Source organism: Solanum pennellii, chromosome 7 (assembly GCF_001406875.1).
Source record: "Solanum pennellii chromosome 7, SPENNV200".
Taxonomy (NCBI): Eukaryota; Viridiplantae; Streptophyta; class Magnoliopsida; order Solanales; family Solanaceae; genus Solanum; species Solanum pennellii.
In genome coordinates, this window is record NC_028643.1 from 7,950,350 (window position 1) to 7,961,146 (window position 10,797).

Below are 10,797 nucleotides of genomic sequence, written 5' to 3' on the forward strand. Positions count from 1 at the left end.
ATTTTAGAGTGACTACAGACTGATTTGTGAATAATATATTATTCCTTTCTCTTTTTACCTTTTCCTATAGATGTTTAAACATTTTATCATGACTCATTCCCTTTTATGCAAGGTCTATATATAAAAGTGTTATGCATCTTATTGTTTTTGTTGTTGCTTTGACAAGTTGATTGAAATACAGAATCACGTCTCCTTTAGTTTGACGACAAACAATAAATTGAATTAGATGAAAAGAACTGGATAATGAAAACCCAAAGGAAAATTATATTTGAATTTCCCTTCTATTTCTTAAGAAACCTTATGAAAGTTGTTATATTATGACTCGAAATAAATAGAGTTAACAGTTAAAAAAAACATGTGAAATAGTGTTCTTTTTCTATTTGAAATATCACCATTTATGTTTACATGACCGGTTGGTTCGGATTTTTCATATATCAAATCAAACCATTTTTGTCGGATTTTTAAATCTATAAACCAAACCAAACAGTAAAACTAGGGTTTTTTTCTGATTTTTTCGGGTTTATTGATAAAGTATTCATACAAAGATATAATTTACTTGTATTTCAAATATTTCTTTGGTCCTACAAAAATACAACTATTTAAGGTGTATCTTAAGAAATATAACACAAAATATGATATGAGTAATGTCACTAAAATAAACAACAAAAAAATAATAATAATGAAATCACGTAAAATAAATATTTCAAATTTACAAGTCATAATTTAAAAGTAATAAATCATGCTAAGATAAGTTTAATAAGTATTAGTTACATAAGTAAATAATAAAGGAAATTAAAATTAGATTATGTATTTGAATTGTCTAAATCAATGTAAAACCAAAGCAGAAATATTCAATATTATTGTTATTTATTAGTGTTGAATTGATTTTTATTTTGCATAGTATTAATTTGATTTTAATTTTATCTTTATTATAATTACCAACATCTATGGATTATATTTTTTTTATTGAACCATTCAGAATTATAAGTTTCAAGCTTGAAATAATATATTAAAAGAAAAAAACTATGAAATAGTATAAGAAATATTTAAAAATTATATCAAAGTAAATATTTTTATGTATAAAATAAAAAATTAAATTATATATAAAATGTCGGGTTATTTTTTTTAGTTAAAACCAAATCAATTCAAATATAGTCGGTATACCAAGCCAAGTCAAATCAACCACTAGTCCTTTTTTTCCTCTCGATTTGACTCGATTTTCGATTCGATTTTGTACACCCCTTTTATGTATTAAATCAACTCTAAGTTTTTCCCTTTACTATACTAGTTTGTTGACACATGTGTTGCACATGATTATCAATTTCAAAAATATATATTATAGTAAATAGTATTGCTTATTTAAGCGGAGATTTGAATAATAAGCTTAGCAAAAAAAATACTCCATCCGTTTTGACTTGACACGAGGTTTAAGACAATAAAGAAGAATTTTGAAAAATTTATTAATTAAATGCAATTATGTATACATTTATTTCAATTTAATGAGGTTCAATCATGTAATTAGTTTTTTCTCACTAATATTACCTTATAGATAATATTTGTTTTGTATTTTTCTTGTAATATAACCAGATGTGCTTTGCATGTGTATTCTACGTTAATATGTTTAGATGTCATATGAACATGAGCAGAGAATAACTACATTTTATATATTCACATATTTTTACATATATTGTGAGTTTTTTTATTTAAAAAGAAAAAAAAGAACCCGAAATATTTTAAAATAATATATTTTAAAATTAGAAGATCTCGTTACTTGATAACACATTGGTGACATATAAAATACTTTAATTTAAGTACAATTACCTACCGAAATACAAATATATATTTGCACTAATAAAAATATTTATCTCATAAATTAGGTATTGAATAAATAATAAAAATTAAACTAATATAAACTTCAACATGCGTTATTACAAGTCATATGAACTTTCTTCATCTAAAATACTGAAATATTAAAAAATAGTAAATAAGTAAAACAAAAGGAATATGACACATGTGCCTAACTCTATCCCAAAATCTAGCTCATGAGGGGAGATTTGTCTAAGTTCATATAAGAAGACCGATTTCCTATCTCTCTACCAATGTGGGACTTCTTAACACTCCCTAGTACGCCTAGACACCAACTGGAGCGTGAACAATTCTTAATGGGGGCCCAACAACGGTAAATAAAAACCTGGGAATAGACCAGGCTCTGATATCATGTTGAAGATCTGACCATCTCATCTCACATTTTAAGCTTTTAGAGAGAGCGCACCTTTATTATTTAATGATAATCCCAATAGAGCTCGATAGTTATCCATTCTAATGGGTCCATTAGGCAAAGGTAGCCATCATCATAAGTGTCAACTTGTTAAAGTTATTCATCATCTTTTCCTTTCTATTGTAAATTGGAGCCAAACCCACATTAGAAATTATGAATTCTTTTACTCTACTAATTCCTTCTGTGTTTTGGGTGCATTGGACATTGCTATCGAAGGCCTTATGATTTTTGCATGAAATTGTTTTTCAAGAGGCAATCTCTGTTTTTTTCTGAAACGCTATGTTATAAAACTAGACAAAGCCCTAAAAATTAGAAGAAAAAAGAGATTAGAGACTTCTCATCAATAAGGCATGCCACATCACCAGGCCTAAGGTCATGTAGTGTGTTTATATATATATATATATATATATATATATAAAACACAAACACTAGCATGGAGAGGAAAACACCTTTCAGTGGCATAACAACTGTAGGAGTCTCTAACAACTACAACTTCATATTAGAGAGAGAAAAGTAAGAGCTACTACAATTAGAAATTTTGAAATAGATAAAAATAAAAATAATATTCATGTGTCTTTGTTGTATATGTTATATTTTCTCAAAACTAGATAAAAATAAAAATAATAATTTTATTTAACGATTAGCTTACAATTAGATTTCACCAATCCCTAACAGTGTGTTCATATCTAAAAGAAGAAAAGACTGAAATTTGATAAAAATATTGTTTAAGGTGAGGCACCCATCAATAGTCATGATTAATAAATAGTTAATGCTCACTGATATGTGGACAGAAGAAATAATTGAAATACTTAATGGGTAAATAGGCACACAATGAAAAAACAGTAAAAAATATGAATATCTTTTCAGATCTCTTCAAGATATTCTGTAGGATAAACCTTGCCGAGATTGAAATTATTGGTTTTGTTCGATGATAAGTCTTTCTACATTCTATAATGTCTGCTTCACAAATGAAATTTCACAAAGAACCTTGGCATTAGTAATAAACTACAACAGGAAACGATCTTTCGGTACCAAAAAAGTATGATGAACAGTTTCAGTAATCATGAATCAACTATAAAAAAAAGATGATAAATTGAACATAAAATACTATATCATTGTTACACTAATTTCAACTGAAACAGAGCAGTCGTTTATACCAAAAGAACATTCAAAAGCATATAAATAATTCATTATTCACATACATAATGTGAATCACATACAACATTTACTTTTAATGGGAGTAAAAGAAAACATAAATTGCTATCAGAAGGAAAAAGTGTTTATCCTGTGAATGTTATGAATCACTCGTTTGCGTAACTTGTGTATCTATCTAACTCTAAATAAATGAGAAGAAATAGATATACTACACATTTTTCTGAATAACAAATAAGTCAAAATTATTATCTTAATAAATAAACTAAACCATCAAAACCAAGACGGTTGGGAGAAAAGGAAAAAGAAGAATACATTCTAAAGGTCTAATGCAACAAAACATCACAAGAAAGATCTTCTAACACCAGTGAAATTTCATTGATGTTGCCTATAATGTGTAGTTTGACTAGTGCTCTTATGACAGCCCTGTTTCATTAATTATTTTTTTATTAATTTCTCCATGTATACTTGTTGCCACTTCTATAACTCTTAGCAATGCATTTTTCTGAACAAATAGAAATGTGGAAAAGAGGTAGTAGAAGAAACAACATGTTTCTTTGTTTGAATTTAACTAACTTTTCATCAGCTCGCATAATTTGCAGACAACACAGGGCAACTCTAAATTTCCTATAGTTATTGTTCAATGTGCTTCTTCTAACTTGGCACCTCTACTTTGTAATTTCTATTAGTATGAAGAGTCGTGATGTGTATCATGAAGCACTGCAAGGAGGTCCAAAATTTTATTACAATAGAAATTATTATTGTATTTTTTATAATAAAAACCAATATACCTCATAGGTAAAGAAATCATCTCTTATGGATCATCAACTCAAAATATTTTATTATTCACCGTTAAGACTAACACATTGATTGTGGCTATGATGATATGTGTTCTTCATATCAAACGTGCAATCAAAAATAGGTGGAAGAGAAATAACATGGTCATAATCAAACATACACTCTAACTTTTGCTATAAAAGTAGGAATGAAATCCTAAGAAATTAATTAAAAGGGCAATAGTTAAGTAAAGATCTCAATTATGCCGAGGAAAACATGTTAGAATATCATCACGGGATCACAAGTATGTCTAGATGATCACAATTTCTCGAACAAACTATTGTTTTAGTTAAAAAGTAATATAGTCTAAACTTAAGGATTCAAGGTTGTTTGTTGCATTTTTATCCATAGCTATATATTTGAATTAGGATGTCGAATTGTTATGAAAGTATTTATTGAACAAAGATATTCAGTAATTCAACCTAAAATGGTCTAAAACAATTTTCCACCTAAATCTCGATCACATTATTGGAGGACAAAATTTTATTTATAAGAGAAAGCCAGAGAAAAAAAGCTTTAAGGTCATACCTTTCGAGTGAATTTTGAAGCCATTTTCAGAAGTCTTTGACAATGTGCCTCTAGAGGGCATTTTGTCGAACACTTAATGGGTGGCAAAATAAGCATGGCCTGGTCAGATTTAAAAGAAAGCCGATAAAAAGAAGCCTTGAGATAATATTTCTTGAGTGATTTTTGAAGTGTCATTTTAAAAAGTCATCGGCAGTGTGCCTCTGGATGGAATTTTTTCGAATACTTCATGGATGTAAAAATAAACATGTCATGCACATTCGATTCTAAGAAGTCGTTGACAATGTGTCTCTAGAGGAAATTTTTTCGAACACTTCATGGGTGCGAAAATAAGCATAATCTAAGCAAATTTAAATTACTCATAAATGTACGATTTTTCAAAAAGGCTCGCATATCCTAACCACACAAAACATAAGCACATAAAGAGACATGGTCTATGTAACATCCCACAACTAGAAAGATCTAGAATTAGAAAGAGTAATTTTTGGAAGTTAAGCTTGAGATTTTGATCAACTTCAAACAATTATAAATCCTAGCTCAGGATGAGTTAGATGTGTTTCTAGATATCGTAGAAATTCTTGGAATAATCTTTCCAATGCCACCGAGTTTGTGCGATTCCGAATTCGGGTGAATGAGTTACGCCCATTGGATGTTGGGTTGTTCAAATAAAGAAAGTTCATCCGAATTTTAAAAGGGGCATTATGGTATTTTCACCATCGAATTGATTAATTTCATTTTCGGTAATGAAGTGTTGCTCTAAACTGATTGGGTTCAGTTTATGCTTTTGGAAAAATAGTTAAGGTTTTGAGAGAAGAGAAAAGAAGAGGAGAAGAATCGTCAAGTTCTTGAAGCTAGACTCGTGGATTTCATCAAGGGATGATCCCTATGAGTCTTTCATTTCGTTGGATTCGTTCACCCATGCGCCAATCATGTTTATTTCAGCGAAATTCATTCTAGAAAGTTGATGAATCTTGATTGTTGTTCTTGAAATTGGCCTTCATTCTTGAGTTAGGTTGAGATTGATGAGTTACTTGAGGTTAAAATGTTGTTTCTTGAGTTGTTTGAGTTTGATTCTTGTGTATACATACTGGTATCTGAAGCTAAAGGAAATTCGAGAAAAAGAATCGAGTTTAGGTGATAAGAGGTCAGAAGACGAAGAAGGAAGAAGTCAGACAAATCTGGGACGCGGACCTGTTTTTCAGATTTGACAAAAACGTTTCACGTTGCGGAGTTATCATGGACCATTTTGCCTCTAAATTTATTTCACAAACTAATATTTTAATTCATCTTCGTGTCGCTGAATAGGTTCCCAGCATTGATTTCTTGATCGTTCCTCATGATCAACTATCTAAAGTCATTTCAAAACATCATGGGATCTTTCATATCACAAATCACGATCCTTGAATCCATAAATTCAATTCAAGGTAAGTTAAGAGTCAAGTCAAGAGAAATTCATAAAGTTTTCAAAAGTCATTTACTTGTTTTAATACTTGAGTTTTGAGTTCAGTAAACAGTAAAGTCGAAGTTCATTTCTTCAAAAATATATAGGGACTATGTAATCCCAAAGAGTTTAAAATGTTTTCACATTTAAACAAGTAAGGAAACTTTGATTTCCAAAAGATCCTTTGAGCTAGTTTTTCAGTAAAGATCCTTTGAGCTAGTTATCAATAAAGAGACATTAAGCTATAGTTTTTTCAGTAAAGAGCCTTTGAGCTAGTTTTTCAGTACAGAGTTAATGTTTTCAAAATTAAGAAAGAGAGGCAAATGAGATTTTAAAGATAGCATTTGAGATAAGTTTTGAGCAATTATCTCAAACCACAAAAGGAAGTTATGCTTTAAACATAAAGAGCTAGTATATTTTGGGAGTAGTATTGATCACCGATATGAGGAAGAATTGAGAATACTCCGAGTTGCCATTAACCATGTAGCCACCATGGGTAGACAAGGATCATATTTTTTAGATGATTCCTTTAGTGCTATTTAGCGTACACTAGTGACTCCACTTAGTAGTTAAGGTTCTATACTCATGACAAGGTATATGACGGCCCTGACAACGTGAGGCAAAGTATTGTATCATCACGATAGCTCTTAAGTGATGATTTTCGATTCGAGAAACTCCTACTACAGTATTTTATATTTTTATATACATCAGAGATATTTGTATTTTCATATATAAACAGAGTTCATATTGTATATTTGCACACATACATAGTTATTATTGTATTTCTAAATACACGGAGTTGAAAACCATGTTTTAAAGCTTTTCTTCATACTACATTTATTTACACTACTTTATATTGGAATTAGTTGAGTTAAGTCAAGCCAAGGTAAGTATTTCTTTCACACTTTTTTCAAGCTTATGTTATGTTAAGCATTCCAACTGGCATACTCGTACATTGACTTCACACTCTTTTCAAGCTTATGTTATGTTTAGCATTCCAACTCGCATACTCGTACATTCAATGTATTGACAGTTGGCCTACATTGTGTTATGATGCAGATACAACTAATGATGATCAGCATCCAACACTTTATTGATCCAGTGAGCACTCATAGTCAGTTGGTGAGCCTCCTAGCTTTACGGAGGATTCTTTTTATTGCTTTAAGTATTTTAGTTTATTAGGATGTCGTGGGTCTTGTCCTGACATCCATCTCAGTTGTTTAGAGGCTTCATAGAGAACGTTAGTTAATGTTAGTACATGAGTCTTTACTTTTCCTTTTCTTGAGTTGCCACTTGTCCAGTGAATGTCATTTAATACATTCTAAGTATATAATTTGAGTAGTTCAGTTTACTTTCTTTAAAGTATTTATCTTGAGTAAGTCTTCCGCTAAGTAAGTAAGACAAGGATTCGTTTGGGGCCATCAATGGTTCTTTTAGAATGTGTACAGATTACCATCAGTTGAACAAGGTTACGATCAACAATAAGTATCCTCTTTCGAGAATTGATGATCTTTCAATCAACTTCACAGTGATTCGTGTTTTTCAAAAATATACCTCATATCAGGATAACATCAGTTGAAATTAAGGGAATGTGATGTTCCGAAGACAACATTCAGGACCCGTTATAGTCATTATGAGTTTCTGGTCATGTTGATCGGTTTAACTAATACACCTGCAGTGTTAATGGACCTTATGAATGGAGTATTCAAGCCTTATGTAGATATGTTTATTATCGTACTCATTGATGACATTATAATCTATTCAAGGAATGAGGAATATCATGCTACCCATCTCAGAATAGTTTTTAGACTTTGAAAGATAAGGAGTCATATGTTAAGTTCTTTAAGTGTGAGTTTGTCTTGAGTTTGTGGCATTCTTAAACCACATTGTGTCTGGATAGGGGATTAAAGTTGATACTTAGAAAATAGAGTAGTGTAGAATTGGCCTAGATTCACATCTATAATTGATATTAAGGGTTTCTAGGGTTTGGTTGGCTATTATAAAAGGTTCGTAGATGAGTTTTTGTCAATCTTGTCTCCTTTGACCAAGTTGACTCAGAAAATAGTGAAGTTTCAATAGTCTGAGGCTTGTTAGAAAAATTTTCAGGAATTGAAAAAGAGGTTGACTACGACCCTAGTTTTGACATTACCAGAAGATAAGGAAGGCTTCGTTTTTTATTGTGATGCGTCTAGAGTTGGTTTGGATTGTGTGTTAATGCAGAATGGCAAAGTTATAGCTTATGCCTCCAGACGGTTGAAAAGTTCATGAGAAGAAGTACCCAACCTTAGAGTTGGATGGTGTAGTATTTGCTTTGAAGATTTGACGTCATTACATCTATGGTGTTCATGTTGATGTATTCACTGATCACAAGAGTCTTCGATATGTTTTTACCCAAAAAGAGATTAATATCACACAAAGGAGGTGATTAGAATTACTCAATGATTATGAAATGAGTATTCTTTATCACCCAGGTAAGGCTAATGTTGTTGCTGATGCCTTGAGTAGGTTGTCTATGGGTAGTGTCGCCTATGTTGAGGAAGAAAAGAGAGAGTTAGCGAAAGATGTGCATAGACTTGCAAAATTAGGATTCTAACTAATGGATTCCACAGAAGGAGGAGTAGAGGTGATGAATGGGGCTAAATCTTCATTAGTGTCAGAAGTGAAATAAATGCAAGACCAAGATCCCATTTCGCTTGAATTGAAGGCAAATGTTCATAAGCAAAAAGTAATGGCTTTTGAACAAGGGTGAGATGGTGTATTAAGATATCAAGGTAGATTGTGTGTAACAATGGTAGATGGACTCCAAGAGAGAATCATGGAGGAAGCTCGTAGCTCTAGATATTCCATTCATACGGGTTCCACAAAGTTTTATCGCGATTTGAGAGAGGTTTATTGGTGGAGTACTATAAAGAAGGACATTGAAGAGTTTGTTGCTAAGTGTCTGAGTTGCCAACAAGTTAAAATAGAGCACCCAAGGCTCGGTGGTGTGGCTCAGAATATAGAACTTACAAAATTAAAGTGGGAGATGATCAATATGGATTTCATCATAGGTTTGCCAAGGTCTCGTATGCAACATGATTCTATTTTGGGTGATTGTCGATAGAATGACTAAATCAGCCCACTTTTTGCTAGTAAAGACAACCCATTCAGCAGGAGATTATGTCAGGTTATATATTCATGAGGTAGTAAGAATTCATGGAGTTCCAGTCACCATTATTTCATATAGAGATGCACAATTTACTGCACATGAGTTCTGAAAGTCATTCAAGAGAAGTTGAAAACGGCGTAGAGTTGTCAAAAATCCTACACTGATGTTAGGAGAAGGGATTTAGAGTTTGAAGTCGATGACTGGGTTTACTTGAAAGTTTCACCCATGAAGGATATTATGAGATTTGGTAAGAAGGCGAAACTTAGTCCCCAATATATTGGTCCTTATCAAATATCCAAAAGGATTGGCAAGATAGCTTATGAGTTACCCCAAGAGTTAGTAGTGATTCACCCGGTATTTCATAGTTCCATGTCGAAGAAGTGCATGAGAGATACTTCACTTATCATACCAACCGAAGATATTGGTATCAAGGATAGCTTATCTTATGAGAAGATTCCTGTGAAATTCTAGATTGCCAAGATCGCAAGTTGAGGACCAAGGAAATAACATCATTTAGATTGAGGAAGCCAGTTGGGAAAGTTGAAAAGGATATGAAGAAGAGCTACCCACATCTCTTTGAATCTGGAGAAGTCCTCAATTAAGGTTCTAATCCTTTTATTGACCTTTATTTTTAAGTTGGCATGTTGTAATTGCATTGCTTGTTAAATGTTACACCCTTAGCCTATTAAGAGAAATCTCATTCGAGGGCGAATGTTCCCAAATAGAGATATTGTAACATTCCACAACTAGGTTGATCTAGAATTAAAAAGAGTGATTTTTCGGAATAATAAAAATCTAGAAAATTGGTTAAGTTATGCTTGAGTTTTTGGCCAACTTCAAACAACCATATGAGTTAGGTGTGTTTCCAGATATCATAGGAAATATCTGAAATAATATTTTCAACGCCACCGAGTTTGCGCGATTTCGATTTGGATGAATGAGTTATGCCCATCGGAAGTTGGGCTGTTACAATAAGGAAAGTTCAATCCGAATTTTAAAAGGGCATTATGGTCTTTTCACCACCAAATTAATTAATTTCATTTTTGATAATTAGTTTTAGTTTAAACTGACTGGATTCAGTTTACGCTTTTTGAAAAAGAGTTAGGATTTTGAGAGAAGAGAAAAGAAGAGCAGAAAATAGGAGAATGAGCAAGGAATCGTCAAAATCTTGAAGCTAGGCTCGTCGATTTCATCAAGGGGTGATCCCTACGAGGTATATGAGTCTTTCATAGCGTTGGTGTCACGACCTGCATATATACCCTAGTAGATAGGGCCTCTTAGATCGTGGCACGACGTACTTGACCTCTCGGAGGTCTTGTACAAGCCCTTTCGTATCGTTCATCGCATATACATGTATGAAAAGTAGTGCGGGATTAAAACTTTTCACAACATTCGAATCGTCTTTCAAAATTACTT